This window comes from Phocoena phocoena, chromosome 15 (assembly GCF_963924675.1).
Source record: "Phocoena phocoena chromosome 15, mPhoPho1.1, whole genome shotgun sequence".
Taxonomy (NCBI): domain Eukaryota; kingdom Metazoa; phylum Chordata; class Mammalia; order Artiodactyla; family Phocoenidae; genus Phocoena; species Phocoena phocoena.
In genome coordinates, this window is record NC_089233.1 from 17912945 (window position 1) to 17930486 (window position 17542).

Below are 17542 nucleotides of genomic sequence, written 5' to 3' on the forward strand. Positions count from 1 at the left end.
TTGTGCCTCTTGAAGAATTTATCCTTTGGGACCAGTGGTTCCATGCCCAAATCTCTGGGCCAAGTGATGGGGGAAAGGGGGCAGGATGGTCTAGTGGTTAAGCCTAGGGGCTCTGGCATTGACTGCTGAAGTCTGATGAGGACTTGACTTTTTCCTGACTTGGTTTCCCCAACTGCCAAATGGACTTCACAATAGTGGGGCTTATCCCTTAGGGTAGTTGGGGTGGCTGCATGAGATAATGACGTGGAAGGCTGAGCAGGGAGCCTCCACCTAATGGGTACCCAGCAGATATTTGCCGATTAAGGAATCTGGGAAGCCCCAGATCAGACCCATCTCCCCTCATTCAGCAATGTCCTTTGAGCACTTCTTCTATGTTACACACACATAAGCAGTGATTATCTCATTTAATCCTCACTATAATCTTGCAAGGTAAGAAACTGTTTTCACAGATGAGCTCTCCACATCACTGAAGTTATCAAGCTGTGTTCTTTGAAGGGGCAGGTGGGTGTCACGGAACGCCACCCCGCCCTCAATCCTGCCTCATGGCCTTCTTCTTCCTGGAATGCTTTCACTGCAGATAGTCACAGGATATTCTCTTGATTCCTTCAGATTTCTGCTCGAAAGTCACCTCCTTCAAGAAGCCATCCTTGACTTCATTGTAATATAGCACGTGCGTTACCCCTTAGTCCCCTCACCCTGTTTTATTTTTGTTCACAGCACTTCATCATAGCTGATATGTTATCTGTCTAGTGATCAATGTTATCTCTCTCTGTATCTATCACCAGTCTATCTTATCTATCATCTATCTGTCTGTCTATCTATCTCCCTATCATTTCTTATTTGACTTCACCAATAGAGCTGCAGCTTAGTGAAGGCAGGAACGTTGCCATGCTTATCCAGCACTATAGTCTCAGCGCTTGTGTCTCAATATGTAGCTGCTCAGTAAATTAATTGATACATAGATGGATAAACGGATAGATGGATGGACAAATGGGAGAATAGATGGATGACTGGATGGGATGAGTGGGTGAATGAATGGATAGATGGGTGGGTGGGTGGGCAGGAGAGTGGGTGGATTGATGGATGGATAGATGGGTGGGTGGGTGGGCAGGAGAGTGGGTGGATTGATGGATGGATAGATGGGTGGGTGGGTGGGCAGGAGAGTGGGTGGATTGATGGATGGATAGATGGGTGGGTGGGTGGGCAGGAGAGTGGGTGGATTGATGGATGGATAGATGGGTGGGTGGGTGGGCAGGAGAGTGGGTGGATTGATGGATGAAAAGCACGTGGAATTCTGAGTCAGATGAGCCCTGGAGCAAACCCTGGTTATATCTCGCGCCTTCTCCTACTCCATGCATCCCATTTCTATACCTTTCATTGGCATCACTTTGAATGTTGTCAAATCATTAAGCAAGTAGAATGCCTCATTATTTCATGAATCACATCTTGTCCAGTGATTTGAAAACTTTGTTCTGGAAAACCCTATAGCTTCACAGAGGTGGCTAAGAGCCAGCATCTCGCCCCGGGCTTCAAATAGAGCAGCCCCTTTTTATCTGTCATAAACATGCAAATTTCCCATGATATTTCAGTTGATTAAGAGAGGTAGACTGCTATAAAATGAAACACACCCTGATATCCAAATACTATCTAACTCTTTCATTTTATGGGTAATGCAATTGTCCCAGATATCTGAATTTACTTCCCCCAAAGTCTCATGAGGATTAATGTCATAATCAAGACTTGGATTAAATGTAACTCCAAGCCCAGTTGTCTTTCCATGGTATAAGTCACTCATTCATTATTCAATCACCTGATACACATTTATTGGGCACTAACTCTATCATGGAGCCAATTCTCACATCTCATTCTAGGTGCTGGGGATATAGAGATGAACCAGACGGGGAAGTTTCCTGCACTCTTAGAACAGCCAACAAACAAATAATTAAACCAGATAGTTTTGAATATTAAACCAAAGAACATCAGAGCAAGTTATGTGGAAGGGTGGTGATGGTGACAGTGGTAGGAGTTCCAGGAACCCATCCTGAAGATATCTGCTCCAAGTGGACGTAACTCAGCTGACCTTTCTCAGTGAAAAAAGATTTACTTCTCCCAGGATAAAAAACAGTTTGAATAAGGCCCCAAACTCCTACTCATCCCATTTACTCTCCCCATCTAGGTCTGCAAAGCCTTACCAGCAAACTAGCTCTCAGGAGCCCATGTTGATCAACGTAGCACATGCATTTTGCTGCTTGGTAAGCCCAGGATCTGATCTTGATGTACCCCACTGACATGTATGTTTTGTTGCTCAGTAATCCCAGGACTGGATTTCTATCAGCCTCACTACCTAATTTCCAGCTTCTGCTAGACTCTTTTCCCATGAGTTGATGCTTGGATGAAACAACAGTAAATTAAACTAGAAAACACACATACATGTAGTCACACACACACACACACACTTCACTATTCAGAATGAGTCCATGGTGCAGATAGAACTGGGGAGCATTTGAGCATGTCTTCCATTGGTAGGAATGATAGTAATAAATGTGTGAGAGAGATTATGGGATAAAAGACTGCTCACTGGAAATGTAGTCTTGGAGAGCTGCTGGCACCACCATTTGGGGGACCTTGAAGCAAGTCTTTTTAGAGAAATTAGAAACATAGCTGATTCTGTGCCTTCCTAGATCATATTGGAGATGCCTGAATTTGTTTTTCATTAAAAATTTTTAATTTTTAAAAATTTATTTTAAAACTTTTTATTTTATATTGGAGTATAGTTGATTAACAATGTTGTATTAGTTTCAGGTATAAAGAAAAGTGATTCACTTATACATATACAGGTATTTGTTCTTTTTCAAATTCTTTTCCCATTTAGGTTATTACAGAGTATTATTGAGCAGAGTCCCTTGTGCTCTACAGTAGGTCTTCGTTGGTTGTCTATTTTACATATAGCAGCATGTACGTGTCAATCCCAAACTCCCAATCTATCCCTTCCCTCCACCCTTCCTCCCTGGTGACCATAAGTTTGTTCTCTAAGTCTGTGAGTCTGTTTCTGTTTTGTAAATAAATTCATTTAAAAAATTCTGCATAGAAGTGATATCGTATGATATTTGTCTTTCCCTGACTCACTCCACTTAGTATGACAATCTCTAGGTCCATCCATGTTGCTGCAAATGGCATTATTTCATTCTTTTTAATGACTGAGTAATATTCCATTGTATATATGTACCACATCTTCTTTATCCATTCATCTGTCGATGGACATTTAGGTTGCTTCCATGTCTTGGCTATTGTAAACAGTGTTGCAATGAACATTGGGGTGCAATATATCCTTTTGAACCATGTTTTTCTCCAGATATATGCCCAGGAGTGGGATTGCTGGATCATATGGTAGCTCTATTTTTAGTTTCTTAAGGAACCTCCAGACTATTCTCCATGGTGGCTGTACCAATTTATACTCCCACCAACAGTGCAAGAGGGTTCCCTTTTCTCCACACCCTCTCCAGCATTTATTGTTTATAGACATTCTGATGATGGCCATTCTGGCTGGTGTGAGGTGATATCTCATTGTAGTTTTGATTTGCATTTCTCTAATAATTAGAGATGTTGAGCATCTTTTCATGTGCCTCTTGGCCATCTGTATGTCCTCTTTGGAGAAATGTCTATTTATGTTTGATAACCACTGGATACCTGTCTTCTGAGAGTCAGTTTAGCTTGTTGCTCAAGAACATGATACATAACTCAGGAGACACTCATTAAGCACCTACTGTGTACATAGATGCCTGGTGAAAAGGGAGGAAAAGGAAAAAATACAGTTCCTGCTGTCAAAAACTTCTCTGGAAGATGCGCCATCACTGAGTTAAAATGATCTGCGGTGTGGCTGCTAGAGGGGGCTTGCTGGTGCAGTACATCCACTGAAAGGTGCACAGAGTGGCAGTTATGCCCTTGCCCTTCATCCACACAGACCCAGCTCCAGCCCCATCCTGCACCTGCTCTGGAGCCACTGCCTCAGGAGACAGTGCTTTCTCTGCTGCTCCCACCTGGACGCAGCCTCTGAACATTGGTTTCACCTCAACTGTATCTCACCGTATTTGGTTCTGAGCTATACGTGACAGAAACGGAACTCCAGGTAACTGAAGCACATACAGCATTGTTATTCTTCAGGCACAGTTGAATCCAGGAGCTCAAATAATGCCATCTGGGCTCTGTCTTTAGTATTTCGTTGCCTTCACTTTCAGGAAAGCTCTTTTCTATGGGTAGACAGGACAGTTTCAGGTTGATATCTCCCCAGCTCAGCAACTTCAGGGTAAAGGAAGCTGCTATTTTTATGTTATTCCAACAAGATCCCGGGGTTGAATTTCATTGGACCAATTGAGTCACATGCCCATTCTTGAACCAATCACTGTGGCCAGAGGAAGGGAATACTCTGATTGGTCAATGCTGTGACGGGCTTCCACCCTGAAGCTGGATAGTGAGGTCAATCACTCCCATGTCATATGAAGTCATAGGGGGTTATGGGTAGTTCTGCAAAGTAAAACTCAGGTACTGTTACCCAAAGAAGGGGAAATAGATCCTAGAAGGGCAAAAATACTCAGTGCTCGTCTTACTGTCTCATGACGTGTCCCACTTCCCACCTTGTGTTATAGCTATTCTGCTTATCTGCCCTCCCAGCTAAAAGCTTCTTCACACCAGAACTCAAATCTGTCTCTGTCTCTGGCTTGACCCTGGGGAGTACCTTTCACCTGACAGGTGCTCTGTAAGTATGGCTATAATAGAATAATATATACCCAAGCTTTCTTTTACTTGGTTTGGTGTAATGACTTTAAGAATCCCTGTGTGGAAGGAAATGCTCTTTTCAGCACACCTTTCCAACATATACATCTTCATGTGAAAGACAGAACTTTCAGAGCTTGTGCAGTCCCTGGTTTTTATGATTAACAAATAAAGGTGAACAAAATCAATGAATGTGTCAAAATTTCGGAGGCTTTGATGTCTCAGACTCATTGGGTAAATGTTTCTATTGAATGAAACAGATTTATCTTTCCATTATATTTCCATTGTTCATAACTGTAGGTCATTTAATAGATCAAGCAGGCTGAGGCTTCTGTGGAAACTGAATACTGAAGTGGGAAGAGTGGGAGGGTAGGAAAAGTTTTCTAAGCATCAGGAAAGCTTGGAATTCAAAAAGTTTAATTAAAATAAGACATAGGAGTCTTATTAAAATAAGACAAGAAAGTTTTTGTTAGAGGGATTTAGACTCAGCTTAGGAGAGCTGAAGTCAGATGAAAGGGTCTTGTCTAGGTGTAAGGAGATTTGTTTCCTTAGAGGGATCACCAGCGGGTTAAAGAGAAACCCCAACCCTGTTTGAGGAGAGTATAGTTGATTTACAATGTTGTGTTAGTTTCTGCTGTACTGCAAAGTGATTCAGTTATACATATATGTATATACATTCTTTTTCATATTCTTTTCCATTATGGTTTATCACAGGGTATTGAATATAGTTCCCTGTGCTATACAGTAGGACCTTGTTGTTTATCCATTCTATATATAATAGTCTGCATCTGCTAATCCCAAACTCCCAATCCATCCCTCCCCTCCCCACCTCCCCCTTGGCAAGTCTGTTCTCTATGTCTGTGAGTCTGTTTCTGTTTCGTAGATAAGTTCATTTGGTTCATATTTTAGATTCCACATATAAGTGATATCATATGGTATTTTTTTTTTTTTTTTTTTTTTTTTTTTTATGCGTTACGCGGGCCTCTCACTGTTGTGGCCTCTCCCGTTGCGGAGGACAGGCTCCGGACGCGCAGGCTCAGCGGCCATGGCTCACGGGCCCAGCCGCTCCGCGGCATGTGGGATCCTCCCAGACCGGGGCACGAACCCGTGTCCCCTGCATCGGCAGGCGGACTCTCAACCACTGCGCCACCAGGGAAGCCCTATCATATGGTATTTGTCTTTCTCTTTCTGACTTACTTCGCTTAGTATAAAATCTCTAGGTCCATCCATGTTGCTGCAAATGACATTATTTCATTCTTTTGTATGACTGAGTAGTATTCCAATTTATCTATATATCTATATATATCTCACATCTTGGTCCATTCATCTGTTGATGGACATATTTAGCTTGTTTCCATGTCTTGGCTATTATGGATAGTGCTGCTATGAACATAGGGATGCATATGTCTTTTTTTTTTTTTTTAAAGATGTTGGGGGTAGGAGTTTATTAATTAATTAATTTATTTTTGCTGTGTTGGGTCTTTGTTTCTGTGTGAGGGCTTTCTCTAGTTGTGGCAAGCGGGGACCACTCTTGATTGCGGTGCGCGGGCCTCTCACTGTCGCGGCCTCTCTTGTTGTGGAGCACAGGCTCCAGACACGCAGGCTCAGTAGTTGTGGCTCACGGGCCTAGTTGCTCCGCAGCATGTGAGATCTTCCCGGACCAGGGCTCGAACCCGTGTCCCCTGCATTAGCAGGCAGGTTCTCAACCACTGTGCCACCAGGAAAGCCCCAGCATGTGTCTTTTTGAATTATAGTTTTGTCCAAATATATGCCCAGGAGTGGGATTGCTGGGTTGGGGATAGCTCTTAAATTTGAGCATTGGGTTAACTACGTAGGAGTTACTTACTTGTCAAAAATACCGATTTCTGGGCCCACTCTTGAGATTCTGATTCAATATGTATGTTGAGTAAGATGCAGAAATCTGGTGAAGCCAGGTGTGAGAACCTCTGTACGTGGGCAGCTGCTGACCTGCACCTGCAATGCTCTGTGAGTAGAGCTGAGTATCTGGAGTTGGCTAGATCGGGGTGAGAATCTCAGCTTTGCCCCTTATTGGCTGGGAAGCCTTGGGTAGTAAGACCCAAGTCAATTCAATTTTCTGATGCTCAGAAGAAACGAAGATGAGCACAGTCTTGACCTCACGGGGTTGTGTGAGGCTGAAAACAGGTACAGCACGTGGCAGAGTGCCTGGCATAGCCCACACGGCCAGTGATGATTAAATCCCGCAAATGTTTTGCCACCGACACAGGGGCCACTGGTGTGTCTCACTTTAAACAAACTGCTCTGTAAGGGAAATTAGCAATCACACCTTAATACTACTACTTCTACTAATAAGAACAAGCGTTTATAAAGTGCCGTGTGCTGGACCCAGTGCTAAGTGCCATCCAACCATTAACCCATTTTATTCTTGCAACAGTCGCTTAAAGTAGAGGCTATTATTATTCCCATTATATATATGAGGAAACTGAGGCATATGGAGATTAAGTAACTCTCCTTTGCGGACGACCTCTCCTTAAGAGCCATATGTGTGGCAAGAAAACATCTATGTCCAGAGAGAATGTCTTTTGGTCTAGCAGAACTGGGTGGGAACACAGGTCTTGAGGGCAAGCTTGCAGTGTGAAATAAATCCAGTTTAACTGCCTGTGTAGGCAGGCATTTCCAGCTGGTCTCTCAGCTTCTCAAATCCTTGGGTGTGGCTTTTGTGAAGAGGTCTGATTATTCTGTACATTCATACCTGTACAGCTGGTGACTTGTAGAACATCCCACCCTGAGATTCCCAAGATTGTAATCTGGTCCAGAGGTAGCACAGCTCAGCCGTGTGCATCCCTGCTGGTTTGCAGGACTGGGCTTCTAGGGGGTCGGTAGAGGAAATGAAGTCCAGCCGGATGCATGATGCCTCTGTTCTGGTCTAAAGGGGAGCCACACATCAAAGCACTCCTTGCAAAGGCAGTGCCCGGGTTTCCCAGGCAGTCCGAACACGTGTGCTGTTGCCGGCACAAGAAAGGCATTTGTTTCCTTGGAAATCGATTACCAGGGCCCATTTAATGAGCTGCTTGCCTCATATCAATTCTGATCAACAAGCCTTTGGTCTTGCTACTCTCCCTTGGCTCACAAAGCAGGATTTGGGGAGGGGAAAGCAAGTTCCCAGACCCACGACCAAAGGGTGGTGTCTCTCCTCTCCTTCCCCCCACTCCCCAGGTACAGAGACTCTTGTCAGTGTCTACAATTCCACCATCGTGATTCATTCCTTTGGGCTTAAAGACCATCTTTGGTCTTTTCCTTCTCTATTACTTATTAGTTTTCTTGTAAATCATAAAAACGATTGCATATCCACTGTAACTAGACAAACAATTCAAAGGGGTTTAAAAAAGAAGTCATTAACTTCTTCTAATTTTTCCTCCAACCTCTGAGAAAACAACACTGGCTATCTGTTTTATGTCCTGCCATAGCTTGATTCAAGCTCATAAAACATGTACAAATATGTACACATTTGTAGAATTGTTTTGGCTCAACTTGGATCATATTATGTACACTACCCTGCAGCTTGCTTTTTTTCACTTATCACACCAGAAATTCCTGCAGATACATGATTAACTCAACACATCTTTTCAAATGACTGCACAGTATTTCACAGTTTGGTTTTACCTCATGAGTTCAACTATTCTCCTACTGATTGACGTTTAGGATGTGTCCAGGATATTTGTGTGTGTATGCTTGACACTAAACAGTGCTGCAGTAAACATGTTAATGTTTTTGTAGTTACTTTTATTTCTGTAAAATAGAGTAACCTCAGTGGAGCTTGCTACATCAAAGGGGATATGCATTTTTATTATGACAGCTGTTGCCAGACTCATTCCCAAAGAGCGACTAAGACTTCAGAAGAAAATAAACAGACTTCCAGCAGGAATCTGGGAATGCTTGTTTCCCCATACACACGCTAGCACTGGATATTATTAGTCTTTTCTTATTTTTGTTAATCTGACTGATGAAAAGTGGAATCTCACTGTGGTTTTGCTATGAGTTTCTCTGGGTAATAAAGACTCTCTGCACATTTTCATATAGTTTATTGTATTTTGGCCTTCAACAATCTCGTAATATGCAAGTATTCTTGAAAGGTGTTAATGCTGCCTTAATGCTTTGCTCACAATTACTTGTGAACCCAGAGTGTGGTCTTACAAGAGGAGCATTACAATTAGGAAGCAGGAATAAAGAACCCTTCTGTATTTCAACATCTGTTAGGAACCTGGATTATGTCAGTGTTGGTACCCTCCTGTGATATTGTGCGATAGTTTTGCAATATATTAATGGTGGTGGAAACTCAGTAGAAGGGACACAAGATCTCTCTGTAGTATATCTTACAACTGCATGCATCTCTGCAAATATAATAAAATAAAAATTAAAAGTGTAACTAAAACTTTTGGTTAGGATCCAGCTCCATCTGGTCTAGTGGTATTTGCCATCATTTAAAAGATTATGTTTTTAACACAAATTTAGAGAGGCTGTTGAAGGTCAGATTTTTTGGATAGACCCTTCCTGACACTGGCCCCCTAGTTTCATTGGCAACCACGCCATGAGTGACATAGTTCTTATGGGGTAGCTGTCTAGGTTTTCTCTAATTGAAGAGATGAAGTGAATGTAGTTTAGAAGAGGATCCTATCACTTGAACTTTCACTTCCCAGAAGACCCTCTTTAACAACTGCATGATCTGGAAAAATTTTCGTATGTGCCCAGTACAACAAAAATTTTTTAAAACGTTGATTCAGAAGAAAACATCGGCAGAACACTCTATGACATAAATCACAGCAGGATCCTTTTTAACCCACTTTCTAGAGAAATGGAAATAAAAATAAACAAATGAGACCTAATGAAACTTAAAAGCTTTTGCACGGCAAAGGAAAGCATAAACAAGATGAAAAGACAACCCTCAGAATGGGAGAAAATATTTGCAAATGAAGCAACTGACAAAGGATTAATCTCCAAAATTTACACGCAGCTCATGCCGCTCAATATCAAAGAGACAAACAACCCAATCCAAAAATGCGCAGAAGACCTAAATAGACATTTCTCCAAAGAAGATATACAGATTGCCAACAAACACAAGAAAGGATGCTCAACATCACTAATCATTAGAGAAATGCAGATCAAAATTACAATGAGGTATCACCTCACACCAGTCAGAATGGCCATCATCAAAAAATAAATGCTGGAGAGGGTGTGGAGAAAAGGGAACCCTCTTGCACTGTTGGTGGTAATGTAAATTGATACAGCCACTATGGAGAACATGTCTGTCATACAGAGTGAAGTAAGTCAGAAAGAGAAAAACAAACACCGTATGCTAACACATATATATGAAATCTAAAAGAAAAAAAAAGGTTCTGGAGAACCTAAGGGCAGGACAGGAATAAAGTCACAGATGTAGAGAATGGACTTGAGGACATGGGGAGGGGGAAGGGGAAACTGGGACGAAGTGAGAGAGTGGCATGGACATATATACACTACCAAACATAAAATAGATAGCTAGTGGGAAGCAGCCACATAGCACAGGGAGATCAGCTCGGTGCTTTGTGACCACCTAGAGAAGTGGGATAGGGAGGGTGGGAGGGAGACGCAAGAGGAAGGGGATATGGGGATATATGTATATGTATAGCTGATTCACTTTGTTATAAAGCAGAAACTAACACCCCATTGTAAAGCAATTATACTCCAATAAAGATGTTAAAAAAAAAATGTTGATCCTTTGACTAGGCATTTCTGCCGTGCCCAGTATGTGCCAAGCACTGATTAGGAACTGAGAGTACAATGCTGAACAAGACAGTTGTGGAACTCAGACTCATGGGGAAGGCCTGACAATACACAAGCTGGTTAAAAATTAAACAGGCTCATTTTGAGTTAGTGATAAATTCTACCCAGGAAAAGATGTGGCAGATCTCTATGAAGTGGGTAGGTTAGCACTGGATCAGATAGAGAAAACATTCTGGAGAGACGACATTGAGCTAAGGCCTGAATAATGAGAAGAAGCAAGGTCAAAAAGAGATCTGTGGGTAGACTACTCCTGGGTGAGGAAAGAGCATACGTAAACTCTTAAGAGTGACAAAGTGAGAGAGTGGCATGGACATATATACACTACCAAACGTAAGGTAGATAGCTAGTGGGAAGCAGCCGCATAGCACAGGGAGATCAGTTCGGTGCTTTGTGACCGCCTGGAGGGGTGGGATAGGGAGGGTGGGAGGGAGGGAGACGCAAGAGGGAAGGGATATGGGAACATCAGTTATGTATAACTGATGCACTTTGTTATAAAGCAGAAACTAACAAACCATTGTAAAGCAATTATACCCCAATAAAGGTGTTAAAAAAAAAAAAGAGTGGATGAAGGTCAGACACCCCACGGAGCAGAAGACCTCCTGTGTGTCTGGATCATAGTGGGAGGTGGTGGCTTGGATTTAGGTTGGAGAGATAGGCAGGACCTGCTCACGCAGGGGTTTTCAGACCATGCTAATGAGACTTCGTGTGTTCTAAGTCCGTGGGAGCCAGTGAAGGATTTTATGCATGAGGTGAGGTACCTGCTTGTATTTCTGGAAGAGTGCAGTGGTGGCTGTATGAAGGATAGGTTGTGGGTTGTGCATTAGAGAAAAAGAACGCTAGAGAAGACAGAGAGCATTGAAGTATCCTGGGTTAGACACAGCTTGGATTGGAAGTGTGCGGTAGAGATAGAGGAAGTTGGACAACTTTGGTGTCAATTTTGGAGGTAGAATGAGATGAAGTTGTTGATGGATTGGATGTGAAGAGTAAGAGAAGGAGAGGGATTGAAGAGGATTCTAAAGTTTTCAGTTTGAAAAACGCAGAGAGATGGTGGTATCATTTCAGGAGCTGGGGAGGCCGAACAAAGAATTAGGTTTAAAGCAAAAATGAAGAGTTCACGCAGGCGGGAGGCGATCTGGGGACATATGTATATGTATAGCTGGTTCACTTTGTTATAAAGCAGAAACCAACACGCCATTGTAAAGCAATTATACTCCAATAAAGATGTTAAAAAAAAAATGAAGAGTTATCCTTGACCATGACAGTTGCTATCCAGATAGAGATGACAAGCTCATCATTGAATATATGAATCTAGAGTCAGACACGCAGTCTGAACTCGAGCTATAGATTTTAGCTTCAACAGCACATACATGTTATTTAAAGCCACAGGACAGGAAAAAAGGAGAGGTGAGCCCTGGATTCCTGGTGTGTTTAAACCTGTCTGCTGAACTCAGATTCGTGCATCTAAATGCATACCCAACCTGTCCACCTAGATGTTGAGTAGGAATCTCAAGCTTAACATGTCCAAACCAGACATCTTGACATTCCCCCTAAAACGGTTTGACCCATTATCATCTTCATCTCAGTTAACGACAATCCATTTCTCCAGCATCTCAGACCAAAATTTTGAGAAATTCATATATATATGTATGTATATACACAGATATAGTAGTATATACTTGTAGTATATGCACACACATAATAAACATGTAGTATATTATTCATAAATATTCATAAATACTTGTGGTACTGAGCTCTTATATTCAGAAACTCTCGTCATTAAATTTTGTGCAAGGTTTTAAAGAACAGGATTAAATATCTTATGAATAAAACTTACTGAAAAAAATACAGTTACATCTTCATATTTCAGCTGATTAATGTTTACATGTCTCACGGATCATGATGGCTTCATTCTATCATGAAGTAATATTCCAAGGCATGACAGGCCCTGAGGGTGAGGGAAAAATTGTTGACATTTCTCTCTCTCTCTCTCTCTCTTTCGCTCTCTCTCTCTCTCTCACTTCACTCACAAACCATCAGGGAATCCTGCTGGTTCTACCTTTAACATCTCTCCAGAATCTGACCACTTCTCACCACCTCTGTTTACAACACCGCACCAAGCCCCAGTATGTCTACCCTGTATGGTCTGATCATCTGTATCCTAACTGGTCTCCTACTGAGTTATTGACATAAATCACATCCTGATCACTCCTCTACTGAAAACCCACCAGTGGCTTTGCCATTTCACTCAGAGTAAAACCTGCAGTGCTCATAACAGCTTTCCAAGACCCTGCATCATTTTGTCCTCATGAGCTATTGGATGTCATTGTCTAGTTCAGCTACACTTGTCTCCTTGCTATTCTTCATTCTATCCAGCCATGTTTCTGCCTCAGGGTCTCTGCACTTGCTGTTTCCCAAATGGAACACTCTTTCCCCAGATATCTGCATGGCTTGTTCCCTCACTGCCTTCGAGTATTTGCTCAAGTATTGTCCCCCTCCCCTGCTGGCGCTCCTTATTTCCTATTTTTAATGTATCACCTTTTATCATAGTGTGTAATTGTATTTGTTTTAATTTTTTGATTGTCTATGTCCCTCTGCTGGAGTGTAAGCTTCCTAAAGACATACTTTTTAAATCTGTTTTATTTACAGATGAATTCCAAGTATCTAGAGTAGGCACAGAATAAGAAACAATAAATCTTTGTTGAATTAATGAGAAATGTAAATTCCTAGAAGAGACCTGAGTGTTTTTTCTCATTGATCTTTAGTTGTTTTTAAATCTCTGCTTAACTTAATCTTGATTTTTATTCTACCTCTGCGGGAGCTTTCTCTAGGTTTGTTCAACAATAGACTACTTAAGGTGGGGGGCGGGTATCAAAAGGTTCTTGATCTCATTTCTAGTTCTTGAGCCATTTAAGGAAAAAATGGCTGCATTGCAGGTGGTTATTTTTTTTCCCCTCCTGCTGCTGTTGCTGGATAAGACTCACTTTATGAAATGGGCCATGTGATGCAGTAAACCAGAGCTCAGTGGCCACTAACTTCCTATGTCCGTGATTTGAATAAATACTTTTTCTCTATAAAAGGGAGGCTCATCCCCTCCAAGTACCAGGACGAAGCAGGATAGAGGATGGCTTCTTCGAGTCAGGCAGACCTGAGTTTCAAACACAGCTTTCAGTTCCCTCTTGGGGGATCTTTGCACGGTTCAACTTCTCTGAAAACACGAAAGAAGTTAATGCAGTTGAGGTAATCAACGTGATGTTTCTGGCACAGCACAGTACGTGTTGCATGGTAACCACTCAGTTAATAAAAACAATTACTTATTTTCCCTGTTGGTTTGATATCACTTTCCTTTCCAAGTCAGAATGAAAATAGGAGATGGAAACTCTTGTTTTAAGGGTGAGTTGGGCCAACTCTCTACATTTGCCAAAGAGGTATTTTATCTTATTTGTTACATCAGAAAAGAATACCTTTGTCGGTGAGCTTATTCCATTGTAAACACCATTGCTCTTCTGCTCAGGCTACAACTGAATGATTCTCTCCATCCTGAACACGTGCATGTGGAATTTTGAATGTCGGTGTACCTTATTTTTGTTCTCAAAAATGCCATCTTGAGAGAATCTGCCTTTTGGGATCTATCAAGTCCTGATTCAGCATTTAGTTATCCATACCAGCAATTTGATTTCTGCAAATAAATTTCGGAGCCCTTTTTTTTGTTTGTTTGTTTTTTGCGGTACGCGGGCCTCTCACTGTTGGGGCCTCTCCCGTTGCGGAGCACAGGCTCCGGACGCGCAGGCTCAGCAGCCATGGCTCACGGGCCCAGCCGCTCCGCGGCATGTGGGATCTTCCCGGACCGGGGCCCTGCATCGGCAGGCGGACTCTCAACCACTGTGCCACCAGGGAAGCCCCCGGAACCCTTTTTAAATGGCTGTGTAAATATCCTCCGAGGCAATAAGACTGAATGTTTGCATCCCTGAGCTCAAAAGGCTGAGCAGGCATGTTGCAGGGAAATTACCAGCCGAGTGCCAGGGCTCAGAACTCAGGAGTAGTTTAGGGAGATGCCCTGGTATCAGCTGTGAAATGTGGAAGAGCTATAACACAATTTTAAGAGAAATTCCAGCTTTATCCTTCCTTCACTTATTTATCCAACAATTATTCATCGAATGGCTGACATATACTGTCTTTTTCTAGGTGCTAGGGACACAAGCGATAGTGGTAGTAGAAGTAGAAGCAGCAGCAGCAGTAGTCGGAATAGCTACCATTTTTTAAAAAAACTGAGCATCTGTGGCGGACCAGGTACTCTACCTGGGACTTCATGGCTATCAGCTCATACTCTGAAGATGATTTCTTTTTGCAGCAGCCAGTCATTTCTTCTGGGAATGAATCTCACCAGAGCATATTATTTTTCTCATGTTGGGAAAGGGAGGGCGTGGCAAGTTCAAGAAGGACTGCTATACTGGATTGATAGGATGAATGTAGAAGTCACAAGTGAGAGACTTGGGGATGCCACACCTCTTTCCCTCGAAGGGTAAGAAATAGAAATGCACAGCTGACGGTGTCTCTGATCAAGTAGCCCCAGCTCACAGGTGAGTGGTCCCTAGGATAGTAATGGTGGAGTTACTGCTTAGTGAAGGAAGGGACAATTGTTATTTGTTCTCGGTATGCTAACAGGGAAGATATGATTTCCTCATATATTATAAGACTGTCACTGCATTGTCCTGGCAGAAATGAATGCTGGTTTTGGTGAGGGTGCAAGCTTCCCAGGGAACTAAGGAGAAAAATCTAATGCTAGTGGGGAGGACGAATTAGAATTGGGGCATCCACAGCCTTCTCTTCTTGTTGGATCCAGCACTATCTCTCCTCATTTGGAGCTGTCAAATTCAGCAGATGAGAGCCTTGATTCGACCTTAACGCATGGCTGAGTTCCAAAGTATGCGAGATTCAAGAACACGGAAACACTGAAACTTTGTCCTCCGTTTTGGAAGAGTGTGGCTTCCAAAGAGCTCAGGGTTGGGGCGCTGAGTTGGAAGGCTTAGGAAAGGAGTCCCCAGAAAGACGTCATTATGGATTAAGGAGAGATAATGGGAAGTAAGGCTAGGGATACAGTCATATGGGAAACATCCTTCTGAAGGCTCAGCCCTTCCTCACTTAGTGTGACTATAGGTAACAGGTGCGAGACTAAGTGACAACTTGGGGCATCTTACATGAAGGCTCTGCAAAGTTCACTTGACCTTTCATTCATTCATCAACCTTGTGCTCAGCCCCAGCTACGGGTCAAACACTGCATGGTGGCAGTACAACCAGTCATGGTTCTTGGCATCGTAGGGCTAATGTTTTGGTGACGGGAAGGAAGAATAAACAAATTTGTGAGTAAATAAGAGAATTACAAATTGCGATAAGTTCTAGGAAGGAAATAAGGCGAATGATGGCTTTAGATAAGGTGCCTGTGGAGAGCTTCATTGAAGAGGAGTCATTTGGGTGGAAAACTGAGAGGTGAGAAGGAACCAGTGTACAAAGGACTGGGGACAGAGGGAGAGGAGGCAGGATAGTGAGGGCAGAATTCTTCTGAAATTCGGAGCAGTAATTCTCAACCTTGGCTGCCCTTTGGAATCTCTTGAGAGAACCTAGAATTTACTGAGGCCTGGTTCCCGCCTCCAAGAGACTGTGATCTCACTGGTCTGGGGTTGGTCCTGGGAATTTGTATATTTTAAAACCTAGCGCCCACCCCGGTGATTCTAAAGTACAGCCAGGTTTGCAAAACCCTGGCTTAGAGGAAGAGAAAGGAGCAGGTATGGCTGGAACCTAGTGAGGGGGGAGAAAAGAGACAAGAAGAGGTAAATAAAAGGGGGCAGACTGTAGATCATTCAGGGCCTTGGAGGTTGTTATAAGGAGTTTGATTTTAGACAGTCAAATAAATTTATTCGTTTCTACTGTAGCTGTGTGTGTGTGTGTGTGTGTGTGTGTGTGTGTGTGTTGACTGGGGAAGACTGAAAACCAGGAAATACATGAGAGGGGTCAGTATCTACTCCCTGACTGTCCTGCCAAAGTCATCAGAAGAGAGGAAGATGAAGGGATGACAGCTGGCTCAGCCCCCAGAGGGATGAAAGCCAGGTTGCTGCCGCTGAGGCAACTCCTAAAGCTTAAATGACAGACTGGATTTCTTGATATCTCCCCGATGAATATACCGGCAAAAAGTGGAGGGGCAAGTTACCAAGAGATTAGTGAGGATTACTGTAGGGGAGGGATGGGAATTTATTCTCCAGGACTCAGAATGAATAGGGACCTGGGGTGCTGCCATCCCATCCAGGTGCCTCAGAGTCCCTCGCTACCTGAGAATGGTCCACGGACCAGCGACACCAGCATCCCATGGAGCTTGTTGGACAGACACCCCAGGACTGCTGACTCCAAAGCTGCATTATGACAGGATCTCCATGTAATTCACGTGCATTTAGAAGCTTGGGAAATGCTGCTTTAGCTGTTTCCTGTCAAGGCTCAGCTCAGCCCACCCAGGGCAAAAATTCAAATCCAGCTGCCACTCTTCCCTTACTTATTCCAGGTCTGGCTGCTTCCTTCCATCTCCGTGATTTCTCTTTCCTGCCACTGGTGAAGGCCCATCCTCTCTCTCTCCTCTGTGTTCCTCTTCCCCAAATTGTAGTTACCTTCTCTCACCTGCTCACCTACTGTCTCTGCCTCCATCTTCAACTAATTGTCTCTGTCTTTCTTTTTGTGAGTACAGATAGAGGACTTGGCAGGGCCCTTCCACACGCACTATTTAGCTGATCCCACAGCAGCTTTGCTTCTCTCCAGTTTACAGATGAGGCCACTGAGGCTGAGGGAGATTAGACCACTTGCTCAAGGTCACACAGTAGCAAGTAGGGGCCCCGGACTGAAGCAAGATCTGTCGGATTCTAAAGCCTATGCTCTTAATAATGAAGAAACACAGTTCTCTGCATGAACAGTTTTATTGATTTTCCTATAGGAC